Source organism: Notothenia coriiceps, unplaced genomic scaffold (assembly GCF_000735185.1).
Source record: "Notothenia coriiceps isolate Sejong01 unplaced genomic scaffold, NC01 NC01_scaffold00027532, whole genome shotgun sequence".
Classification (NCBI taxonomy): Eukaryota; Metazoa; Chordata; class Actinopteri; order Perciformes; family Nototheniidae; genus Notothenia; species Notothenia coriiceps.
Window position 1 is genome coordinate 224,467 of NW_011360233.1, and position 25,469 is coordinate 249,935.

General features: G+C 42.9%; 1 long non-coding RNA gene across 1 annotated transcript; it reads left to right on the forward strand.

Annotated features, from left to right (window-relative positions):
- The first annotated feature begins 403 nt into the window (after window positions 1-403).
- LOC104957660 (uncharacterized) lies at window positions 404-18,331 on the forward strand. Its single transcript, XR_799687.1, has 3 exons — window positions 404-560; window positions 6,312-6,427; window positions 16,878-18,331. It is a non-coding gene; the product is annotated as an uncharacterized lncRNA (long non-coding RNA).
- The last annotated feature ends 7,138 nt before the right edge of the window (window positions 18,332-25,469 follow it).

Sequence of the window (25,469 nt, forward strand, 5' to 3'; positions counted from 1 at the left end):
AATAAGACTCTTTCTCTATTATTAATTTTTAAATCACCTTTCATAGCACACCTGGATGTTTCCTTCATTAAGACTCCCTTCAAATTCTGTTTTAAATTGCAGATTCTAAAAATAATGATTGTACATGCAAGTTAATCAAAAAGATGACGCTCACCATGTTCAAAGTGCAAGGCCTCGTCTGAGCCGTTAGAACCCCGGCTGGTCAGCTAAATGATGCCTGATGGGAACAGATCACACTTTATATTACTTCCTGTCTCATGAAAATCACAGACAGGGGTCTTTGCCAAAAATGTGTTGAATAAAACTGTAATGTGAGAGAAAAGAAAACACAAAAAAAAACAAGGCAGAGTGAGACTTCTGGCATTTACGCTCTGCTTATTTTTATTTCTTACAGTTTTCTATCTGTTTTTGTTGTTTCTTCTCTGCAGAGGAAGGATTGAACCATGAATGCAAGCTCTGTAGTCAGTCATTCGACTCACCGGCGAAGCTTCAATGCCACCTGATTGAGCACAGCTTCGAGGGCATGGGGGGAACCTTCAAGTGTCCGGTCTGCTTTACAGGTATGTATCGTGTGTGTGTGTATTACAGTGTGTGTGTCATTGATTCTTAGTCCAACTGACTGATACGAAGGTGAAGTTGTTCTTTACATGCATTTTCACATTTACATTTAAAAATGCATAGCTTTGCATTTTTTTTTGCCGAATGGGTTCTAAATGAGTTGGGAGAGGTCAAGCCGGCAGCTCTGCTAACGCTTAGAACAGTTTGCTGCATGTGGCTTTTTATTTAGTCAAATTGCTTCCAAATCAAGGCCAAAGAAGGTTCACGAGGTGAGGGTGGGTGGGCGATGGAGGGCGATGGAGGGCGAGAGCAGGGGGGAAGGCAGTGTGAGCTGAGGGGAGATGGGGGGGATGGAGGAGTGAGGAAAGAAAAGAAGATGTGCTAATTGTGGATGGCACTGGTGCTGATAGCTGTAATGATCTCATCTGTCTCTGTGCGTGGAGGTGGAAGGACCGGACTCCTCCTGTGAGGATAGCGCCCTCCTTCAGTGTCAACAGGGTTAACTATCTCTATAATGAAATCTGCAAAGTCGTTAACTTCAGCTCTTCACTCTTTCTCCTTTCTCAGCTCTTTACTCTTCCTCACAATTTTTGGGTCCTCAGCTCATTTCTCTCTTTGGCGCTTCCTGCACCCCCCCCTCCTCCTCCTCCTAATACACCCATCGCCCTAAAAAACTAATTTGTCTTTTCTTCATTTTCTACACCAATTAACATCATTCGCTGACATTTTTGATTTTGTGTCAATATATGTTTTTCTTACCTCTTAATCAGCTCAGCTCAGCTCCTTATTCATTTTCCTCATCTCTGTTTCTCTCCTCTCACCTCCCGCTACTCCGCTCTACTTCTCTCATAGCTGTTTTGGCCTTATCTCTCTTTTAGCAGAAGCCTATTGATATATCCCCACCCCGAACCCCCCTCCACCCCTCGCAGGGGTCTGGGCATTTAATATACAGAGCATGCCTCCTTCATCTGAGCCTTCATTTTCCACCGCCGGCTTTGACAGACAGGTCCCCCTTCTCCCTCCGCGTCCATATCGATCACGGCGCATGAGAGAGAAGGATGCTGGGAGGGAGAAGGGGAGGAGGAGGGAGAGACAGAGTACACCCTCAGGACAGTGGTCGCAGAGCAGACAGACAGATGGGTGAAGGCCTAGTGTGGCGGGGCAGGCAGGCTGTGGAGAGTTTGCATGGGCTGAAAGGCCTCCCTCTGTTGGGGATGCAGGGGACAGGCAGACTGAAGTCAGAGCACTCGGAGGAAAAGGAGGAACTGAGACTTTGGCCGACAGCTGTCTCTGAATATATTTCTTCAAGTTAAGCCTAGAGAAAAGTAGTGAAAAGACAATACTTTTAGAGCCTAACATACACTTACTTACAGTATATTGTTCAATAAATATAAGTTGTGTTAGCATAAGGCTTATTTTTTATGATCAGTTCAATTTCTCTTATACAGCAGCACAATCCAGTTATTCAACATCAGTAAAAGTAGCAATGAAACAAAGTTCCAACATTTAATAAAAAGTACCTCATATATTTCTCATATATATATCTCCTAGTATAGGATAGGATAGGATATTACTTTTATAAATCTCTATTTTGCAAACGCACATTTATTTGAAGGCAATTTATACAAACATGATACTAAATGCTTCAGAAGAATGTTCTAATTGTTAAGTTCAGGCACTCACATTAATTAGTTAAGGTTATGGAACGAATATGGTCTCGGATAAATTGTGAAAAAGTCAAGAGTGCACAAGACGGGATGTATTTTATTTGCATTCACCCGAAACCATGATCTTTAATTAACCCTAGTGGGTTTGTTATGTTAACCTAACCACACAGGGGAATTAGGATGTGAACCTTTGGTAAACCTTTAACGTTTAACTGGCAAAACATATAGAGTAGTCCGAGTCGAAGTTAAAGTGTGTATACAATACATTTGACCAGAACAATATATAAAAGTATAAAAATATAAAATTAGGGGAGGAGTAAAGGTACTACTTTAATAGTTACTTTGATTTTTCCAGAACCCTTTTTTTTTATTATTTAGAGAAAGAGTCCCTTTGACACACATACAGTACAGACATGATGAGTCTGATTATAAAGGCTTTGATCAAACTAGGTGGTGCAACTAATAATGGCTGGGTCATTGTGTTCACTTGATTACCAAGGTTACTCTTTGTTCAAAAGATCATCCCCCCTTGATGCCCATATTTTAGTTTGATAAACCCCCCTGCGGCCCAGTAAACTTGGTGGGAGGCAGGAGGTGATTGTCATTCTTTGACATACCTGATTATCCTCAATCTGCCCCGAAGGGAACGAGAAAAGGACAAACCAAACCAAACAAAAACAGAGCGGAGGGAAGAATGTGGAAAAGTGAGTTGTAGATGAGGGGAGACAAAATAGAGGAGAAAAGGAGACAAAACTTGGTGGAAGCTGAGAAGGTTGCAACTGGCAAGTTTGGATGTGAGATGAAAGCGGGGAAGAGAAGGAGGAAAAGAGAACTGTGTAGGGGAGGGAGGGTAAATGGAGAGAGGTCCATAAGCCCCTGGATGATGAGAGGGAGGCTGACTCTCCCAGGACAGATTTGACAGGTTTCAGAAGTGGGGGAGCCTGCAGCTAGAAGTGTCTGCCTGCACCCTTAGGAACAGTAGTGAGGGCTGGTGTGGAAATTGTGATTGGGAATATGTGCTTAAGACAAACAAAACAGAAGAAAGTGTTCCTGATGAAAGTCGTAAGTGTGTGTCTCTGTGTGTGCGCTTCCTCTTTTACTTATGTCACAGCGTGAAGCACAAACTTGAAAAACTACAGGATGCAAATCCACAAGAGTTTGACAAATACAGTGGTTTAATTGGCTTTTGTTTCGTTGCTGTCCGGATCTGCTGCTGCATGTTAGCATTATGACATCTTACATCCAAAAGCAGCAACAACAACAACAACGTAGACTTAGCACAGACTCAAAATTAGTAATTATCACTTGAAGGCTCCAAATCAACTCTCGCAGTCGACTTGTTTGTGTTGTGCCTCAGAACACTGGGATCAGCCTCTGCATTGTGAACTCTTGGATTAAGCAGAAGCAAACACATGTAGGCTAGACGAATAAATAAATGAAAAGGAGAAAGGGGAAAAAAGGATAAACTTTTTTTTCCTCCCTTCACAAACAGCTTAGTATTGGTGCAGTGCAGCCTGCAGAGAGCACCACCCTGCCAAAATAAAGATGAGCTGGGGCCTGTAGTAAAGGAGACGTCTGCCATGGGCGGCCCCTGAGATCTAATCAGAGGGCTTAATATCCCCCACAGCGAGGAGACCTTGGCCCCTCAGCCCCCTCAGCCCTGACACCCCTGACGCCCAACCCGGCTCAGCGCTCTGTTCAGCTCCGCTCTGCTCTGGCTCCACAGCCAACAAACTCCACAAAGTTCCCACTCTCTGTGTCTCTCTCTCTCTCTCTCCCTTATTCTCTTTCATTCTCAGCAGGGAGAGACACAATGGCCAGCCACTGATCCTGTTTGGATGTGGTTTTGGATTATTTCTTTCCCCATTTCTCTATGTCCTCATTTTAACCCTCTTGGAAGAAATGCCTCTGTTCCTCCTCTAAATGGGCATTGCAATGGCATGTTTCATATGTGACTCACTCTGCCAAATACCAATACAATGTCCCCTCATTGCCCAATGCAGCTTATCATTTTATTACATGTTGCTTCAAGACACAAAAAGAGGCTTTACTGAAATGTGTACCACTAATTAAAAGGCTAAAACAGTTTGTATTAGCAAACACTAACTAACAATTTCATCTATAGCAATTATAAATACAACCAAGCCTTTAAAAATGTCAAAACTCAACGATATAAATAACTGAAAAAGTAGTTGAGATACCATTTGCATCTTTGCCTCAAATGTCATACGTCCATTTACAATTTATTTTTCCTACAGGAGATTTCTAAGTGCCATTAGTGGGTTCTAGGCTCTGGCACTTTAGGATCTGGCCCTTTTACTAAGCTGTCATTTTCCACTATAAATTGATAAATGCATAGCTGATTAAATGTGTCTCTTACTGGAAGTGGACCAAATATCCATGTAAACAGCGAGCATCAGCTAACTTGACATCTCAGTTGTGTTTGGCCCTATTGTACAGCATTTGAAGGCCCCCCAAGTCTCAAATCCATTTTTATTTTGCTGTATTGACTTTTTCTTCCGCTAGCCAAAGACATAATGAAGGCTTCCTGCGGCTGCTGTGACCTGCTTCTGTACAGTATATGCAGACAAAACGCAGCCAAAGAAAAAAAACCTATTGTTTATCAGCGCATTTTGTCTTTCAGAGCATGTATTCCCCACAAAGAAAATTGTCATCGTTTTTGGAGCATAACAGAGGCACAATTGTGCATGATGGCCCAGGCCTTAACCTTGAGCGCAATGTTTTGTAGCAAACTGTAAAACCAGCCATCTATCTGCTATTATGTTTGCCTTCAGATTGTTGTGGTCATTAGTTTCAGAAATGGACCATAGAGTTGTTGTTTGTTCATTAGAGGAGGTTTGTTCATTTCGGGTTAACATGCTTGCATGTTCCAGAGACAGCTGTCACCCAGGCATTAGCAGTCTGAAAGCACCACTGCAGTGTCTGTTTTGAATCTAACTTTTATTTCCCAGGTCAGGAGTGTGACATTCAATGAAGCAGAGTGTGTCTCAAGTGTACGCAGCTCAATAATTAATAACCGCTCTCCCAGGTGAGCTCAAATTGGGACACGTTAATGTTGCAGAGCCCCGCCACGGGGCTGCAGCGACCCCTAAGCCATCTCCGACACAAACCTCACCTTTTGTGGCTGTGCGTTGTTCCTCCCTCTCCTTGTGGCCCACGGTGCATGCATTAAAAGAAAAAGTTATTTTAAGCTGTAAGAAATTCAAATGAAGCCCCCACATGCTAACTTTTCCAGAGCATCCAGACCTTTGAGATTAGACAGCCATCCTTAAAGCACAAAGGTCTGGGATAACAAACGGCATGTTTGAAGTGCTCCTTGGAGAATGCAGACACACACACACATGCAAGACACATTCACCCAAGACGCACAATTGCCTCCCCCTTAGTCTTTTCCAGTGTGGACTTTGGCTTAATTAAAGCACAAATGTATGGTATATGTTTTAAGTGCCAGCGAGTTGTGTGTTTATATGATGGTGAGTGTAGTCTCAGTCTGCATGAATAAGTAGTGCAACAACATGAATATTTATATTGTCAATATAATTAGCGATGTAGACTAATGGAGGCCATGTTTTGCACTTGAAGCCATGCCAGTTTTTTGTGGTTGTTTATTTTCTGGCTTGTTGTCCCTACAGTTGTGCTAAATAAAGACCATAATTATTCCCAAAATATTATGAATGCGCTAGCTCTAGTGCCATGAATATGACCACTCTAGCTTCACTGTTAACATCTAAATTGTTCTGGGTTTTTTTCTTCCAATTATACAGCTCATAACAGTGTTTTTTTATTGTTGATAGTGCATTCATTTGTTTGTAATTAAGTAATTTCCTTTGCCATTTGACATAGTCTGTTTTTAATTTTTACTCAGGCAGATGCGATTATGATTTTGCCTTTGTTCCCTTAATGCATGCAACAAGGCTCTATTCTAATTTACCACAGTCAACAATGGGAGGCAAAGAGTACCAATGTTATACAGTCAAAACTATTTGTGCGGTATCAAACACTTTTAAAGTCTTGCACAACATTTCATAAATGTCTCCTCTTCTGCCTTGTCTCCTTTCCTCGTAGTATTCGTCCAGGCCAATAAGCTCCAGCAGCACATCTTCTCCACACACGGCCAAGAGGATAAGATCTACGACTGCTCGCAGTGCCCACAGAAGTTCTTCTTCCAGACAGAGTTACAGGTGAGCCTCGGGCTGGCGGAGCAAAAGGGCCACCAGCAAAAGCTGCGACCGCTAATCACACATGACAGCTTAACAAACACTAAACACAGCTCACTGCTCTCCGTCTATCCTCTCCATCTCGGCTGGGAGAAGAGACTCAGAAGGAATTATTTCAGTCCGTTTCCAAAACTCATTTGTGATGTGCAGATATGATATGATTTGCTTATTAGACCAGCAGAGCACTAAAATATCTGGAATTAGAGGATTAGTGGAATGTGCGTTTTTGAAGAGGTAATTACATACAGTGCAGAGGCAAAAACACAGTTGAGTCAATATGCTTGCATCTGCCCTCCTAATCACAGAGGATGCCTCATGGCTAAATATGAGCTTTGTCCTCTGGGAGACCGTATCTGCCCTTCAACAAAGTTAGTAGTTGGACTTATGAACTCGCAACGTTAGAGAGATAATCCATTTTCAAGCAATCTTTTTCTCCAGTCCTTGGAGAACCTGAAAAAATGAAACAGACCTTATTATATTATTTCACTGTGGTGGTGTTTTCAAGCAGCTTTGTTTTGTTTGGGGTATTCTCTTCCATACACATGGCGCACATCTCATATCCAGATTTCTTTTTTCTATTTACCTTAAGAAACTGAATCATTAAAATATTAAGTCTTAAACCGTGGTGTTCAGTCCAATCACTGAAATTAATCCTAAATTACCTTAAAGCGCATAGAGAAACCGAAGGCTCCTCACCACATCTTCAAAGTACAACATTTCTGAAACTTAGGATTAGCAGGTCTATGTATAAGCAGGTAGCTAGAGGAAGTATCCAGGGCTTGGCCGGCTCATTGATCCGCAACGATTTTCATATTGAGATTCAGGTTGTAAACACAGAGGCGTCTGTATGCCAGGAGGAAGGTGAATATGATCATTATCTGCTAGTCATTTGAGCAAAGCATCCATGAATAAAACAAGTCCTGATCCACCTACATGCAACTCTACCACAAAGAAGGTTATTTAACAACACTCATCCTTCAACCAACTACCATCATGGAGTCTTTTCATTCATGACAAGGCCTCATAGTTATCGCATGCTCCTCTCTCATTGGTACCAGTGTTCTCTATAAAGAACGGGTTGTTGGAGGAGCCTGCAAACAATCTCAAATAACCTGGGGATATTTTCCTACTTTTTTTGTTTGACATTTTTTGGACTGAAGCATTCTCCCCCTCCCAGCGGTGTTGTTTCATGCATGATTATATTGTTTTACACTGAACAGAAAAGAGTAAAACATGAAAGACCTATGGCTTGTTGTGAAACAGGGGGTTATGAAAGGAGAGCAGGAATGAGCTCGGGGGATAAAAACAATCATTACACTCAACCTGTGCCATCCTCTAAAGGCAGTCCCATGTGAGTGCATGCTCACACTCACTCTTACACAGCTTATAGAAACCCGTGCATACATTTTCTAACTTATATTCACACAGAAATACATGTCAACGTTTATTTAGACTGTGACCAACTCAAAGATTTATCATGTTCTTTTTTCTTCCTTTATCTTGAGATGCAACGTCTCTACTTTGTAATGGTAGATTTGCCTTGTCTATGGTTGAATCCTTCAACAAAGAGTGAACGTTGGAGTCTTGTTTTCAGTTGTTGTTTGTTTGCAGTTGCCATTTTCTATGCATCACACTTCAAAATGTCTCGCTGACATGGGGCAGTCGTTTGTCAGTCTGTGTGAAGTGGAGCTGTCTTCCAGCAGCGAGAGAAGTGGAGGCTCTCTCTCTTTGCCAGGTCTGGAGTTTGGAGTTTCTCCCTGTTTCTCCCTGACTCTCTGGCCCACTCGCAGGCTGCCTGGGCTCCTCATCTCTCACAGTAGTCGGAGGGGTCAAAGGGCCAGTGCAAGCTGGGAGAAGGAGCAGCAAGAGGGAGAGCTGCCACGGCAGGTAAAGGGAAGCAGGAACGATATTTTATTAATTTGCTGCTGAGATCCTGAAACAGACCAAAGGCTGTGACAGGTATCCAGTGCACCGCACCACATCCTCCCCCACCGCCTCCCCCCCGTGAACTCTACCCTGCAAGGGGCTAGCCAATTTTCGCCAGCCTGTCGAGATGGATGATGGGAGAGCATCCGTCTAATCAGCCCTCCTAGGACCCCCCGCCCAGCCGCCCCCCTCAGACTGGTCAGATTGACTGACTCCTGGGCCTGTGTGCCCCAGAATCCAGATTCCAAAGGAGAATAATCTCTCTTGCTCTCCCTTTCTCTCCCTTTTTCCTCTTTCTTTCACAACCAAAAAAAAAAAAGCACTGAGATGCATAGACCACCATTCCCCTCGAAACTCTCCAGAGGACTCCCCTCCACCATCACACACTCACGCAGCCTCCACCCTGCGCATCCCTCTCCCTCACCCCATTAAAATATGGAGCAAAGACTAGATATTTCATGAGGTGCTGATGGGGAGGGCAAGTAGGCTGGCTGTGCAGCTCTTTTTCTGACCCTCATCTACTGCCCACCCCTTGAGCAACTGGGAGACACGGCTTCACTATATCTTCTCTCCAAAATAATACCCACTGTCCTGTCATTTTTAAAGCAGCTGGCCCTTATGAGAAAAAAAAAGTCCCTGGGTTCTAGCAAAGGCCACATTGCAATGTGAAACTTGATAATAAACTCCCTTTTCCCTCTGCGGTGGCGGCTTCAGATACAGTAGCTTTTTAACAATGCGAGGGGAACTGAGCCTCTGACAATGCTGCGAGGCTGGATTAATTAGACAGATTCATTAACTGATGGATGCGCAGTATATTAGCCACAGCTTAAATCTGACATTTCTCCAAGTGCAGTTCATTTGAGAAAAAACACAAGTTCAGCTCCTCCAGCGACGCTGCGTACCGGAGGGCTGCAATCTGAGGTATCTCTCCCAATGATCCCAACGCCTCTAAAGACAAGACAATGAGATTGAAGTTACACAACAGTGAAGATGACATTTTCCGCACCGGATTCCCTTGGTCCTTTTAAGCTGGGCTGTCTTTTTTCTCCTCCTCCACCCTCCAATTTCATTATCATTCCTTGGAAGTGACACAAGATTGTAAGCCATGTGTTAAGTTGTGCCGTGATAGACAGAGGAGTGGAAGGACTGGGGTACTGTACGACTTCTCCCTCTCCTCAGACGCCCGCAGGACACGTACCTTAATTGGAGTGTCTTTTAAAAGGATTCCTTCAAAGACAATCCAGAGATCCCTGGCCTTAATGAGTGCTGAAAGTGACAAGAGCACATCTGCATCATGTTCTACTTCCCCACACAAATGAGATTCTCCTCTCCCCGTGTGATAGCCATTATTGCCAAGCTGTGACCAATTCCACTGTTTTAATTAAGCATATTTATAGGCTTCACGGTCACCAGGTGTAAACAGCTATGCATGTCACGGCGTCCATCTTTAACAGAAAATAGGCAGAACAAATTAGAGATGGACAGTTGCGGAATTGGAGGGCGTAGGAAAGAAAGACCATGAAATGGGTTAAATGTATCCAAAGTGTGTATCCATATCATAATGCATGGAATAACTAAAGTTCTGTGAATGATGGCTCTTCAAAACTATATCCTAGACATTTATTTTCCGCCCTTGCTTTTCATGAGATCTTATGAATGGCACTCTTCAGTATGAAGCACAGAGACTTAATTCCCCAGAAGTTTACCTTCCTTTTTTTGTTTTATTTTGTTATGAATTTTAAAATATGCCCTGAAAAACGCCCCAACTGCCCTGCGTCCCAAAAGTGTCTCACAAAAGCAAAGCTTCATGTGTTTGTCCCTAAGCGACTCTCAAACACCCCATTTTCTCTGAATATCTTGATCTGCCAAGTATGACAGCTCCTAACGCTTTTGAAAGTTGTATATATATTTATTTTGCCTTTTATATGACAACTTGTTTTCTTCTTCATCACCCCAGGTGCTCAGAATTCTGTCACTATTTCAAAAAGTTGCACTACAAAATAAAAGAACAATGCATTAGGAAAAAAAAACAGCTGCTTGTGAAGCGCCATCATTCATATTTAAGCTTATTTATAATTATGTTCAACACTGTACACACACTGTAAATGGGGACATAAACACCCTTAGATGACTAGTGATGTATCACAATAGTGGTGTTCTAGTTTTGTAGTTGGATCAGAATTAGACAGCATGACAGACCTAATGATCCTGGGAGGATATTCTCTATTTCTCACTGTGTGTGTGTGTGTGTGTGTGTGTGTGTGTGTGTGTGTGTGTGTGTGTGTGTGTGTGTGTGTGTGTGTGTGTGTGTGTGTGTGTGTATATACATCTGTGTGTGTGCTGTATGTGTTTGTCTTTGTGTCTTTCCCTCCCAGGGTCTGATATGTGCATGCAAACACATTGTCTGGAGGGAGACATGACAAAAACTCCCAGAAGCCTTTGAGCTGTTCTTTTTTTCTTTTGCCTGTGTTGCACCACTGGGGAAAGTTAAATCCAAACAAAGAGGAGACGCTTGGTGTGCTGTGCTGGAATCCATCTCTAGATCTCTCCCTCACAGATGTCTCTCTTACTTTTCTTAGTTGACTTTTCCAACCACTTTGATAAATGCCATTTTAAGCGCATCTCTGGAAATCCACTACAGGCTTAATTGACTGCCTGTAGTGATTTGATTTTCAAGTGTCTGTTATGCTGTTGATGTTAACAAAATGCAGCAGAGGCCAAAATAAACAGCATTAGAACAATTAGTCCCTCTCGAATTTCATATTCACACATCGCACCACGGAAGTAATTTAACTCTTCAGTATTATAAAATGATACTGGTCAATTAAAAGCTCATTTTCTGTTTCGCTCTTCAATTTCGATAGGAAAACATTCCCATAGAAGCGTGGAAATGCAGGAGAAAATGTAGTCCTCAAAAATCTCTGTATTTGTGAAGTGGCATATCTAGCAGCACAGCAGAGGGAAGGGGGGGGGGGGCGACGACGCTCTGTAGCATCCCTAGTCAAAGTCTGTCCCTGACTGAAGTGGTTAAATGTGAGAGTAATTGTGTTTTGTTTCTGGGACTGACATGTGGAACCCCATGGACCCCATCTCCCTCCCAGTGACAGGCAGAGTTCCTCCCCCCTCGCTCTGTCTAATTAGAGGATGTAGCCCAGGGCTCATGTCCCAGGAAGACCCATCCCCCTCCCAAGATGGCTCCCCTAAGAAAGCCCTTAATTGGGTTCTTTAGTCATAGTCTTCATTTTGGCTGGAAAGGCATCCGTGTGTTGCTATCACCTCAGAATACAGTTTGTATCGCTCTCTTGTGTTGTTTTTTTTCTACCTCTCTTTTTTTTCTTCCTCTCACCGGCCCTCTCTCTATTGCTTTCCCTCGCTCCCTCTCCCCTTCTCCCACTCTCTCCTCACTTAATGAGGCCCCATAATAACACAGCAGTTGTGCAGTTGTTTTGCTACCTCAGTCAAACAGCGGGATCACTGCATAGTGTGTTTCTAGTACCATTCACTTGTCTACTTAGACAGGGTAATGAGTATCATTTGGAGCTACAAAGCACCGGCCCACAAAAAGGGTGGTCCGTCATCTCCGGTTACACCTCAGAAGCATTTGCTTGGGGTAGTTAGACATCTAATCAAAGCTTTTCAAGCTTTGTGGATTTATTATATATTTCTTACCAGCTTTCAGTGCGCAAATCACCGGACGCAAAACGACACACATGGAAGACATTGAAATCCATCGTTGTTGTCAACTCCACCCTAACCTAGCGCTGTTACTGTATGACCACGACTCCCCGGACACCTCACTTCAAATAAGACAGTCTGTTACCATGGTGACCAGGACGGTAGTGGCACAACTGTGTTTGGGGTCAACCTTCCCCACGGCCTGATAAGTGATGACTGTGGAGAATGCCGCCTGCTGTATTATTTATTTATTTATTTATTTGATTGTGTTCTTCATTGGCTAAACTAGCCAGCAGTAAGCCTGGCCTGAGGTCAGAGCAGGAAAGGATTACTCCCTCAGAGGACCGGTCAACAGTAGGGAAGGCACAAAGGGAAAACTGAGTCAATACTGGACCAGGTTCAACACACCATTAAAGATCAGGACTGAATACAGCACTCTAGTCTTTCGCCACGGCAGTGTTAGCGATAAGAAAGCATTTGAAACTCTTAATCACAAAATTAAACAATGTGCTCCTTACTGTCCGCAGTTTATATTTAAATCATTACACAAAAACATAAATAAGCTTAAATATCCAAGTCATTACTTTTACTTTAAGTCACCTTGCAGACTGGAGCCTTAAAAAGATACAAGGGTTCTAACCCTGTTTTAGTATCATTTGATGACTTATGTGTTAATTAAATTCCTGAGTGATGACTACGGGTATGCACAGGTCTCAGTGGTTTTGTGCACACTCCCCGTGCTCCAGATGCAGACGTACCGTATGCCAGCCATGCAGCGAAATAGAGAAACTCGGCACACACACTGATAAGAATTTTAATCATAGCTTAGAGGGGGATGTTTACAGTTTTAACTGTTCCTTCAATTTTTGGATTATAGATAAACTGAATAAGACACTTTAGCTGCAGGGGTTAAAATAAATGTGCTTAACTCTTCTAATTAAATAGTTTCTTTAATGAGCGTCTTTTCTGTAACTAAGACTAACTTGACTCACACTATCAAATCATTGCTTTACTGTTGAACTAGCATTTCAACAGACACACAGAAATGTCATGATACTTTATAAAATAATTAACCAAATTGTATTTTTTTTTACATTTTATCATAAGTTATCTTTTTGTCAAATGTACCACCGCACTGCTAATAATCTGGTTTATAGTTGCAGTTCTTCCTGCCTGGCTTTTTATACATTTTAGCAGGTATTATGAATTAATCATTATAATATGGTGTTGCTATAATTTAAAGATGCATCACTGAATTTGAGGGCTACCTAATGTGAACCATTATGTTCAATTCAGTGGTCAGCTCTAGACGAAGAGCATACTGCTTTGATTGTGGAGCTTTGAATAGGCCATGGCTTAAGAAGTCGTTAATGCTCACTCAGCTGCCTGACAACTCGATAAAGCCGGGGTTTAATGTTACATGCTGCATAACACCAGGTAGATGTGCAGACACATTGTAGCCTACTTAACATGTGCTCTGCAGGTATTAACATCATGCTAATCAAACATTGTTAGAGTTGCGATTAAGCTTTACATCCTTCCTCTGTGATCTTGGACAATGTGAAGATTGTCTTTAATGCAGCGGGATCAGATGAAAGGGAGAATGTGTGTGCTAGTCTGCTGGACTTCTTTTGCAGAGCTGATGTAAGAGATGCACCTCTGTTGCCTCACTGGAGACCGGGTGCTATCGATGGAGACCAGAGCAATGGGGAACGACATAAAGAATGATTAGTTAATAAATCAACTCCCCAGCCTACTTGCTGTTTCTCGCTCTCTGCTCTTCTCCAATCGTTCCCCATTTTTTTCTCTACCTCTCGCTCTCTGCAGCAATGTTTAATTCCTAAGACGTGTTGCACCTGTTTGCATGGGTACACAAGACCCCTGCCGGATGTTCCCCCTCCTCTCCCACTACCCCTGAGGGCGTTGCAGCAGGGTGATGTAATCAGATGAAAGTGGTGGTTTTAACCGTGGCACAGAGCCGGTGAGATAATGGAAGAGGAGGATCGCTCCGAGCCAATGCAGCCAGTCTTCAAGAGAGAAGCGGGTGCTCATTATTGATCAGAGCAAAATTTAATTTTGTGAAGAATCGACTCCAATGGTTTACCTGAACACTGCTGGTAGCCGGGCCCTGCAGCAGGCCTGTGTGGCCAGCAGGTGGTTGAAAGGATCGAGGAGGAGATTAAGGGTTGGATAGAAGGGAAGGAAATGGATGATAAGAGGAATGGCAGAGTTTCTGGGGGAATAGGATGGCATTGAAGGAGGGAGTTAGGATGGGAGCTAAAAGGCTTAATGGAGGGCATCTAATCCTAAATTGCAGTGATTCTGGTGTGACACCATTAGTGACATCCTCTTTACCGGGGCACTGGACATTTCAGTCATTTTCTCGCACAAGATGAGAATTATGTGTTTCACTTCTAATTTGACATTTGTGGTTGGGTAACTATAAGTATTTAACTTACACAGCGCCGCTGCAGAGGTACTTGAAGAACTTGACAAGGATGAAGATTGGAAAGTGAATTCCCCCCCACCCTCCCTTCAATACTCATACACAGAACAGTTTATAGCTTCTCTGAGGAGTTCAGTATCCACAGAGATAAAAGTATCAGTTTCATTTTCTTTAACGTTTTTTTTTTTACCCCCCTCTTTTCCTTTATTTCCCTTTCGTCTGCATGGCTGCCACAGCCACTGAAGTCGTTTAACACCGTCCTTGAGAAAGCCCTCAGTGAGAAAACTCCTGGCATGTTTAAGGAAAAGGTAGAATGCAGTGTGTGTCAGACAGAGCTGGGACAAGCAGAGGGGGGAGCCATTCCCCAGAGAGGTTATTTTCCCCTCTAATAGCTGTTACGAGCCCTACATTATATCCAAGGAGCTACGTTCCTTTGGGGTCCACAGACAGACACACACACACACACACACACACACACACACACACACACACACACACACACACACACACACACACACACACACACACACACACACACACACACCTAGACGCACTGGCACACTTACACAAAGGCATGCACACTCAGTTGAACACAATTCTTCTCTCTGTTTCTCTTTTTTACAGACACACACACACACACACACACACACACACACACACACACACACACACACACACACACACACACACACGGGCACACACACACATACGCACGGGCACACACACTCAGTCCTAGCCGCTTTGCTCTCCTCGTGTCAATATCCTGCCATTTGAAGTCACGTACTGCAGGGGCTTCTGGGAGTCGCCGAGGAGCCGGGCTGACGAGTAATGGGCCGCATTCATTAATAAGGTTGCCGTGCTCCTGTCCCTCCTCAGCAACACCAAGGATGTCTTCACCGGGGGGGTAGGGGGTTGGTGGAGTGTGAGGAGGGGGAGGAGGTGAGTTGGGGCGAGAGAGAGAGAAAGAGAGCGTCCCGTGGGGAGTCTCCTCCCAGACTCACTTAAAGGAGCTTTATTTTAGCGAGAGAGGAGAGAGGGAAGCAGAGGAGCTGTCCGGGGCCGCCTCTTTAAAAAAAGAGAGCAGGGCCCAGACGAGCCACGCTAACCCTTACAGGGGTCACACTCCTGCTCCCCGTCAAACAGCTTATTACCCCACCTGTCGGGAAGTAATCGCCCTAGCTGAAAGGAAAGCTGTCGAGGTGTTTAAATGCTTTATATGGAGGCAGCTGAAAGGGTAAAAGGGAAGGAATGAATGCAAGGGGGGCTAATAGTCATCGCCCAGCTACTGCCTGAGGGATTCTGCACCTACAGGACTGAAGGTGACTGCTTTGGTAAACCTTGTCACTGAGGTTGCAGTAATAATTGTTTGTCCCCTCCTCCCCCCATTTTATTTTGAAACTAGTTAAGCAGTACAAATGTCATTTTGCAACCTTGTGCACCTAATGCTGTGTCGGTGTACAGAACAAAGTGTATGTGTGTGTTGATGACTCCATGACAGGTGTGTCTAGTCCATGCCAGTTTAGAGAGTCCAAGGCCGTGTTTTAAACAGAGCACAGCAAGTGGGGCATGTAGTTTGCATTAAAGGGATTAGCAGTCACTTCAAAAGATGACCTGGATTCAGCCCACCAGGGACACCAGTTACACACCCCCTGGTCCACACTCCCTTTAAAGAACCTGGCACAGCTGCCCCACTACAACCACTCTCAACGGCCTGTGTGTGTGTGTGTGCCTGCATATATTTGGGAGATACAGCAAAACGGAGTGATATTGTCAGCTTGTTATCCTGTCACGGGGAATTGTGCACCGTTACATATTTACAGAAGTGTGGAGGATCAAATCGTCAACGGCCTCACCTGCACATAAAGTATTTCTGAACTTCCCTCCCTGCACTGTCCGTTTGCAGCAGATTCTATAAATGTAGGCTCTGAATAAACAAGACTCTAAGGATGATATTCCTTCAGGTGTACCAGTGCCTTTTTATGGATTTGTTTCCATGGACACAGTCTTTGATCGGAAGGCAGAATGTTATCTGTCAGTGGTCGTGTGCCTTTGTGTTAGACCACGACTTATCTAGGCCTAATCCTAACACCAGCTGATATTGATGCACACAGGTTTGACTCCTGTGCAAGTTAATTGGATCCGGATAATGAAAGCCTAATAATGGCAACGTTCAAATGTCAACAGAATCAAAAGTGCTTGCCTATCATAACATTTATAACACATTTCAAGGTGCAAAGCAATAGTGTCCTTGGTATGGAAGATGAATACTGTTCCCAATGTACTTTTAATGAAAGGATAGGATGATGAAAGATGCGTTTGTTGTATGTGATCATAATGTTTCCCCTGTTTCTTTGTGTGTCCTTGCAGAACCACTCGTTGACTCAGCACAGCAGCTAACATGGCAAAGATCAGCGCCGTGGCCGAAAACAAGGATCACATGACGCAGAGAATAATGTCGGACCGCCAATTACCGTCAGTGCAGTTTCCCACTGACTGTCTTGCACTGAACTTTCGATTCAGTTTCACCACAAGGAACCACGCCACAGCAAGAAAAAAGAAAAGCTAAGAAAATAAAAGAAAGAGAGGGAAAGAACATAAAATAACCCTCCCGGTTCTTTACTAACCATTATTTCAAAAATAAAGAAAAAGCCAACTTGTTTGTACATAGAATTCTTCATGTGTTGCTTAACTACAGCTATATTGCAATCTTATACAGTATTTGCCAATGTACAGTTCAAAAATGTTTATCCAAAAAAAAGAGAAGGGGAAAAAAATATCAATGACATTGTCAATCAGACCAGATGGGACTCACAGTTGTGTAAAGGAGAAACAGGGTGCCACTGAGAGCGTAGGAAGCTGTAGGATCCCGCAAGTGTTGTCAGGAGGACTCTTTTCATCAGCGACACTCCTACTGCGCAGTATGTCACTATGTATCCTAACATGGTCAATCATTACGGGGTAGAAAAGCTCGATTCACCAGCATAAGCTGAGATCTTGACTGTGTGTCCGTCGTTTCGTGGCTGCCAGAGGACCAGCTGAGAACGGTGGTGCGACTAATCTGCACTGCCTGCGCTGGAGTTCAGATGAGAGGCAAAAAAATACAAATACAAGAAAGAGAGAAAAAAGAACACAGAAAAACAGGACAGGATGCTGATATATGCAAACGCAGTGACACAGATTTGGAAAAGGCTAGTTCCTCTGGTTGGCTCGTGAACAGAGGCGTGAAGCTCCCATGTGGCTCTCAGAGCATGGGGAAAATCTCCGGCCCACTGACTCAACCTGTACATTTCTGTTGTCAATGTTTACTGCTCGTTGAAGCCTGGAGATTACTGGAATTATTTTCCCTTTTATGTTTTGTTATCTATACATATTTTTCGCAGTAGGGGAGTAAATCCATTTGGATTTGGGGGTCATGAAGACTGAGCATAATTTCAGTCTGTTCTGGGGATATAATGTAATTACAAAACTCTGTCCCTGGCTCTCCTGGAGAGTGCCCGAGTACTCCTTGTTTCTTTGCAGTGTCCCATTGCTCTATGCTCAAGCTGGAAGCCACTGTGGCATCATATGAAACTTTAAAACATTCTGTTATGTAAATGTTTTGCATTCATTGAACCTGAGATGCACTTTTGTATAAAACTTTAATGTTTTGACATTTTGATTGAGAATTGTTCGTACACAGTTTACAGGAAATCACCATCTCCTGCAGCAAAAGGACAGTTATCTCAGATGTTATTAAAATGTATTGAGTTCTGTATTTGGCAGACCTCATTTTTTTGTGTTGCACATGTGATGGAAATATTAAAAACTGTATGAAGAACTGGCTTCATTGTCCTTTCATTATCTGCTTTATATAAAATATGTGTATCTGTGTGTAAACGTGTGTGTGTGAACATAATTAACCCATCAGACAAGACCTTTGACAGCACAAACACGATCATCATCAAAAGCTTACACTGCTTTTCTTCTTTTTATCAAATTGGATCCTATTTTTCCTCGCTCCCTTGTGGCTCTCGCTAACAAACATCTGAGCATCTTAAGGGAGGTCTGTGTTATTAATGACTCCATTACCCATCACCCTGTGCGGTCCCATTCTACACACCCTTGCGCTAGGTCTATTTAGGGAGAATCCAGCACTCCGGGAGACGGAGAAAAAGATTCTTCTGCCTTTGCGGGATGGGACGAAACCCACGAAACAACATCTGTCTGTCCCAGCAAATGATTCATCAACGGTGACATGCGAGCAGCATAACATTTGTCGAAGCTTTCAGTTTTGTTTTTAAAAAAGCTCAGCGCTGCAGCTCTTGTAAGTACTGTGAACAACAAATTACTGTGAACTCATGACTAATTTTAAATAAGCAGAAGATACTGTATTTCATAATATATAAAATACTGCATAATATCAATTATGTTTGAATATTGAGTCATAAATGAGAATACTAAGAGACACAATAATATTCCCATCATTTTGATTTGTTATGCGCGATATAAATTTGACCCCACTGGATGTTATTATTAAAGACCATTTAACATCACAAAATGTCAAACATCAGAGTTTCTAAAGCTTCTCTTATTCAATGTTTCTAATTTTAAGTGCAACATCAAATGTAAATGTTGCCTGTCATCTATTTGCTTTTACAACACCACTATAATAAAGATCTGATGAGGAATGGAGGGGGCATCTTACTATGACAGACTTCCACAGTGAAGGCACAACCCCTCGTCCAAAGCAGAGATGGTACGACCCAGTATTAACTGTCATACTTAATGCAAGCTGGGCATCCATTAAACAACTTTGCTAGCATCTCCCTGTGCCAACCACTTTTAATAAGCTTCAAGGGCATTTGAATGGGTCCAGAACTTTGCTTTGCCAGAGATGGACTGGCCCACATCATCCATTACATTAAATTGGGTGGCGGCCTCCAGCTCATATTTATGATTTAATTAAATTCACTTGTGAGGCGTATCAGAACCACTGTGGCCTCCCTTTTAACGCCAGCCTAAGCAGCAAAACACACACACAGCTACACACGAGTGCATACACAAGCGATGTGTTTCTGACACTCGCCCAAGTGTGAGACTTTGTGGGCGCTTTGGCAGGGGCGTTCTCAGGGGTTCATTTAAAGCAATATAATTACACAGCCCCCAAGTATTCTTCCATCAGAAAGCAGCAGAATGGATGGCTTGTTCAGAGATAACTTAGCTTGGCTGATCCTCTGCGGTGTCGTCGCCTGATCGTAACCTCGATGCGAGTGGCACTCAATGCTGCTAAGAGCCCGGCCAGTCCTTGGTGAAACTGGGCAGCCGGGCCAGATGTTTGGGAGTAGCTGAAATGCCATTGTTCTTTTCAGGATGTGTGTGAAATGGCATTTTGGCTTTTTTCATTTGACAGCCTAATACCCACAGTCCCCCTGAGGAAATGTGGCAGCCTGTGTTAAGACTTTATTAAAGAATTATGAGATCCAACCTGTGCAGTATGTTGCTTCCCACAAGGCTGAAAGTGTGCCACATTATACGGTATGAACAACCTGAAGTAATGTAGGTATGCATTCGGTGTTTTGTCCCTTGTGATCCAGTGTCCTTGCTATCACTTTTCTTTGGTGCAAAATGTAGTTTGGTGAAAACTCCACATTGTTAGGCTGTGCATTCCTCCCCTTGAAGGAGACCTCAGAGACCTCTTATGGCATTCAATATGTGCGCCCAAGCGTGAGATCCAGATCCATTTGGCCGGGAGATCCTTTGGGAGTGTCTGGGGTAACCCAATCTCTCACACCGGCACTCCACATCCAGAGAGCCATCTTTTCACTTCAGAACTGTGTCAGCAAAATGGACGCCTCAACCTCAGTATGTAGCCCTGCCACAGTGTTTATGGAGAAGCACAACTAAGGGCCTTCGCTATTGTCTTTTGTTTATATCCTGAGTAATTTTGTATACAAACTGTTTCTGTGTTTTTGAAAATGTCATTGTAGGAATGTCAAAAACAAGGGTTACGGTTAGGGTTTTTATAAAAAGTTTGTAAAAGCTGTTTCCCAAATAGTCCTCATCAGAGTGAAGTTACTTTGATGAAACTTTTTCTGCAAATATTTGAATGGAAAAGACAGTTTTCCGGTTATAGTTATAAAAGTATCTACAGAAGAGATTATCGCCTTCAAAGGATATCCATCTTCATCCTACACTTCAAGCTGTAAAACTGGAAAATTTTAGTACATGCATTGTATTATTTTGATACAGGGAAAATGTGTCTTTCATCCCTCCCCACATTTTCTAAACATCTTCAGGGTCAAAGGGGACTTCCCATCTGCCAATCCCAGCATACATTGGGCAAGCCTGAACGAGTCGTCAGTCCATCACCATACTAAAACACATACAGACAAACACATTCCCACTCTTCCCTCCTCTGTAGCCTCTCATAATGAACCCCCCTGTCTGCTGAACTAGGCGAGCTGAAGGTGAGTATCCCCCTCCAGTCATCTTCCTCTGCCTCACCAAGACAAACACTTGAAATAGACAAGGCACAGGATTATTCTTTTCTTTTGTAGATGGGAGGTGGGAGGGTTTTCAAAAATGTATTAAACACCAAGCAATAAAATATAGACCAGGTGGGGTCAAATTCACTGCAACTCTCCAGGCTCTGCAGGCAATGTGGCCAATGTGATGATATGAGGACAAGGGAAGAGTCTAACAAGAGGAGAGAAAAGGGAAAGAAAGTATCAATAATGCAGCGTACAACATACACAGCTGACAGTCAAAATGGAAAACACACTGTCTGAGAGAGGGGAAGGGCACACCGAAATTCTGGGCTGAACATGAATTCATTGGTTAGATGATTTGAGTTCATCGTGACTGCTGAAACCAATGTATGTGTTTCAGCACTATTAGTTTCAGTCACCACATAATATGCAGAACAGTCTACTTTTTCTCCAAAATTCAATGCTTTCAATGTGGTTAGAAATCTCAGTATACAGACGTACTTATTAACACTGATGAATCTTTGCTCACTTCCATCTGCCACGTGTTTACTTAATGAACACGTGGCAGATCAACATGGCTCTGTGCTGCCGAAAATGTGGGGAAGGATGCCAAAGTGGAATAAAAAACAGGGCTTTGTTTTAGATTTCATTTCATTTTCATTGTGTATTGCATTTCTTTTCAGTGAATCTTAGAGTTCAGTTTAACACACTGTAGGTTTTACATTTATTTCCTTGTCCTTGGTGGTGAACTAAAACATGCTTCATAATGGAGCCCCATGGGGGAACTAGTACATCATACACTGAGGTGTTCCTCTCTTTCTTGTCTCTTCTTTTTCTCCTTTTTAAAAATGTAATCTTTCTTTTTCAAGAAATCCATGATTTCCTGTTCATTCTTGTCCTGTCTTTTCATCCTTCAATACCATCCACTCACCCATGTCAGTTTAGTTCTCCCTGTCGTTTTTCCAACCCCCCCCTCCCCCCTTTGCATCTTCTTGTATTGTAAACAGATCACAAAAGCATGACAAGGTCTCTGCACATGTTCCCCCTGCCTCCCTCTCTGTTCTCCCAGCTATTTGTTATTGTCTCCCCGCTATCGTGTGTTTGTCTCTATCACACGTTCTTTATTCTGTTTTTCCTCTGCGTCAGAAAAGCAAAAGTTAATTAAATATGGAACGAGATGGAGCAGCATCTCTTTAAACCATCATGTCATTAAAATGGCATCCCTGGGAGATCAGCTTAAAAGGAGTCGGAGAACAATGTCTTCTCCGTCAGATATTTATGGGCCTGGTTATGTAAACATGCTCCCTTTATTCTCTATGTATATTTCATGTAATTATCACTTTTTGTAGCGCTTCCCCCATGGGATTTGTAGAGGCAAGAAGTTACTTGGGGAATGTCATTAGAAGAGATGATTGTTACTGAGCTGCTGTGATTTTGCACTGGGTAAAAGGCTAGATTCCAGTCCTGGTGAAACCTTTTATCTATATTTGACTTCATCATATAAAAATCATCATGTCTTGTAAGCAGACTCAAACCCATGGCCCATGCTCTGCATTCACCCATATTTATTAATACAAAGAAACACACTGACTGAAACATTCCACTGCCTTTTCTCCTCCTTTTATTCTTGCATCTGATCCGGAAATTCACAGATAATTTACAGGTTTGCGAGAACCTTGATGCCTCAGCCCGCCCATGTATCCATCTGTTAGAAGAGGTGAAGATCTGGACTGAACTGGTTTCAGCAGCAGAGGCCAGTGGCTGGTGCTTGAAGGCCTGGGTGCCAGCTGACGGAAGCGGCTAATTAAGAGGGCTGGGGAGCCAGTGGGGGGCCTTATGAAACAGGGGCACCTGGGTTTCACAAGAGGGGGCCGGGTATCCATCACAACTCATCTGCGTTGCACGGGGGTTGGCTGTAGTCTGCTCCAGCGCGTTGCCACGTAGCACTCTTTCACTCAAGCATAATGTCAAATACGGCTCACACAAAAGCCTTCCTGCCCCTGTGCTCTCTCGCAGCTTGTTTGCCATCACACAGGGATGTGTTATTGCATGGCATGATGAAATTGCGTATGTCAAGGTGCATTTCATTCTCTGCAGATGCACCTAAATGTAGATGCAGAAAAAAATGCTGTGTATGGACACAGTCAAATGCACATAGAAAAAATGTGCACACACACACGCTCACACATCTGGACTCCCACATGCGTAACTCAATGTCCTTCTCCTCTCTATTGTTCGTTGAGTCTTCTTTGCTGAAGGATCAACATGTCTCTAAGTAATCTAACTAGCTCTGACTTAAGGGACAATATTAGGTCTGCCATGAGTTCTATGATTACTGTTTTACCCACCGCAGGCAGATACAGCTCTCGACCATCATTGAACCTGCCATATTGCTGTCCAACCTGACCCCACAGATGCAGTAAACCTAAGTGAACCACAGTTTCCAAAGTCGACAGCAATAACCACTGCAGAATTGCTTTTAATCAACGTCTGAAATGAGGGTGACTTGAAGCGTCGCCCCATGCTGATTAAATGTAATTGTTTAATTGCCAAGTGCTGGGAACCCATCCTAAGAGGATTCCAATGGAATTATTTAATCTCTAGTCAGGAAGTACACTGCAGGAAAAAGCAGAGGGAAAAACGGAAGAACAGAAAAAGGCAAAAATGAAGCAGAAATAGTCTCTTTTTCTTTTGAGTACCTCATCAAATATTAAACTGTGGTTTACATTTAGTTAGCTGAGAAAGTGAACAGTCTATGCGGGGGAAAGGCGTACACTAAGTGATGCTGCAACTTGAAAAGAGGTCACTGTTTTGACCTGTATCTGCTGACTAAAGTGGTTTGGACTTGTCTCTGTGTTCACTTTTATATTCCAACATAACCTGAAAATACTTGTGTAGCATATGCTGTTGCAAAGTGTACTGGTTTGTGAAAATGTAGTTTCAGTTTTTCCTTATTCCAAATATTACTGTGGCATCATTACACCTTTTATTGTCCATTGGGTGGATCAGAGATGTTATTCAGCATTAAGTCATCCTAACAAAGTGCTTAAGTGCAAATTCCAAGAGTTTAACTATTCAGAGAATCTCATGGGGAAGTTATATAGGCCCTCTCCCCCCTCTGATCACTGACTGAGTCTCTGCTAATGGGACTCTATAAACTTAAGGGGCACAGGTGCGCTCAATTTGGGGTCACAGCTTTTAGATACATTGCTTGGGGTCACAGACATCCAACCCCCCCATAAACACATTCACGTTTACACACTGAATAGGATTTGCAATGCAATGCACACTTCTGCAACCGCACACTTCTGCAACCGCACATTATTAAAATCACATCTGTATTTTTCCTAGTGCAACTCATCAAAGACCAATTTAAGTTGGCATGATCCCGAACATATTCAGTCAGCAGCCACATCAGCCTGGCATGCCATGACATTTCAATCTATCAACAAAATCAATTGCAGTAGTCCCTCTAACATAACTGCACACAGTGCAAGCCTTCCTCACAGTGATACGGCTCTTGCTGTCGCATTTAGATACACAGGGAGTAAACCCAGGCTCGCCATTCTGCTGATAAATGCAGTTCCATCGTCCCGAGGGAAATGTGCTTGCATCCCTCTGGTCAAAGTGTGCTTCTGTCCCCCCACCTCGCCACAGGCAGAGAGGGAGGGGGAGCAGAGGCCTGTCCCTGCAGCTGTGCCCTTATTCCCCGCACCTGACCAGGGGCCCAGATGTGCACACGGGCAAAAGCAAAAATTTGAGCAATGTAAGTCCCCTGTGGGACCCAGGCACCTGCAAATATAACCCCACTATCTAACATGATGGCGTAATTAGAGGTCTAACAAGTCTACATCTGGAAATAACTCATCGAATCTATCAAATCAAACCAACCCAGACTAGGGAACAATACTTAAAAATGCTATTGCTCTCTCAGCATTTCATCTGCACATCAAACAAAAGCTACTCTGCACTTGGCACTGACCCAATTAGCCATCAGGTAGACAGCATCTACATTTAAAATACATCAGAGAGATTAAATTGTTTATTTATTATGTGCATTAAGATCCTAAAGCAGTAACAAAAATGTTTTTATCTTTTTAATCATGGTATAATACACTTAAAATAGGCAAAAATATATTCACATTATACATTATAGTTTAGTTTTTCTCTGAATCAAGATGAAAGCATTCATGCCGCTTCCGTTATATTTAAGTTACAACAGGTACCAAAGATATATTTAAAATAACAGCACTTGAGGTAAATAATTTGTTAAAGGATTTTAATTACAATCCCTGTTCAAGTAAGTAAGTTATAGTATGTGACAGAGAAATTGTCAATGTGGATAAGTGTTAGGGAGCATGATCCCTTTTTATAGGTATATTATAACATTATGCTTTACAATTGTAGTCAGTCAAGGTCCTACTGCAGAAATATAACACACATTAAACTGGCGATTCAATCAAATACAATAAAGTAAAACTGTTCATGGAAA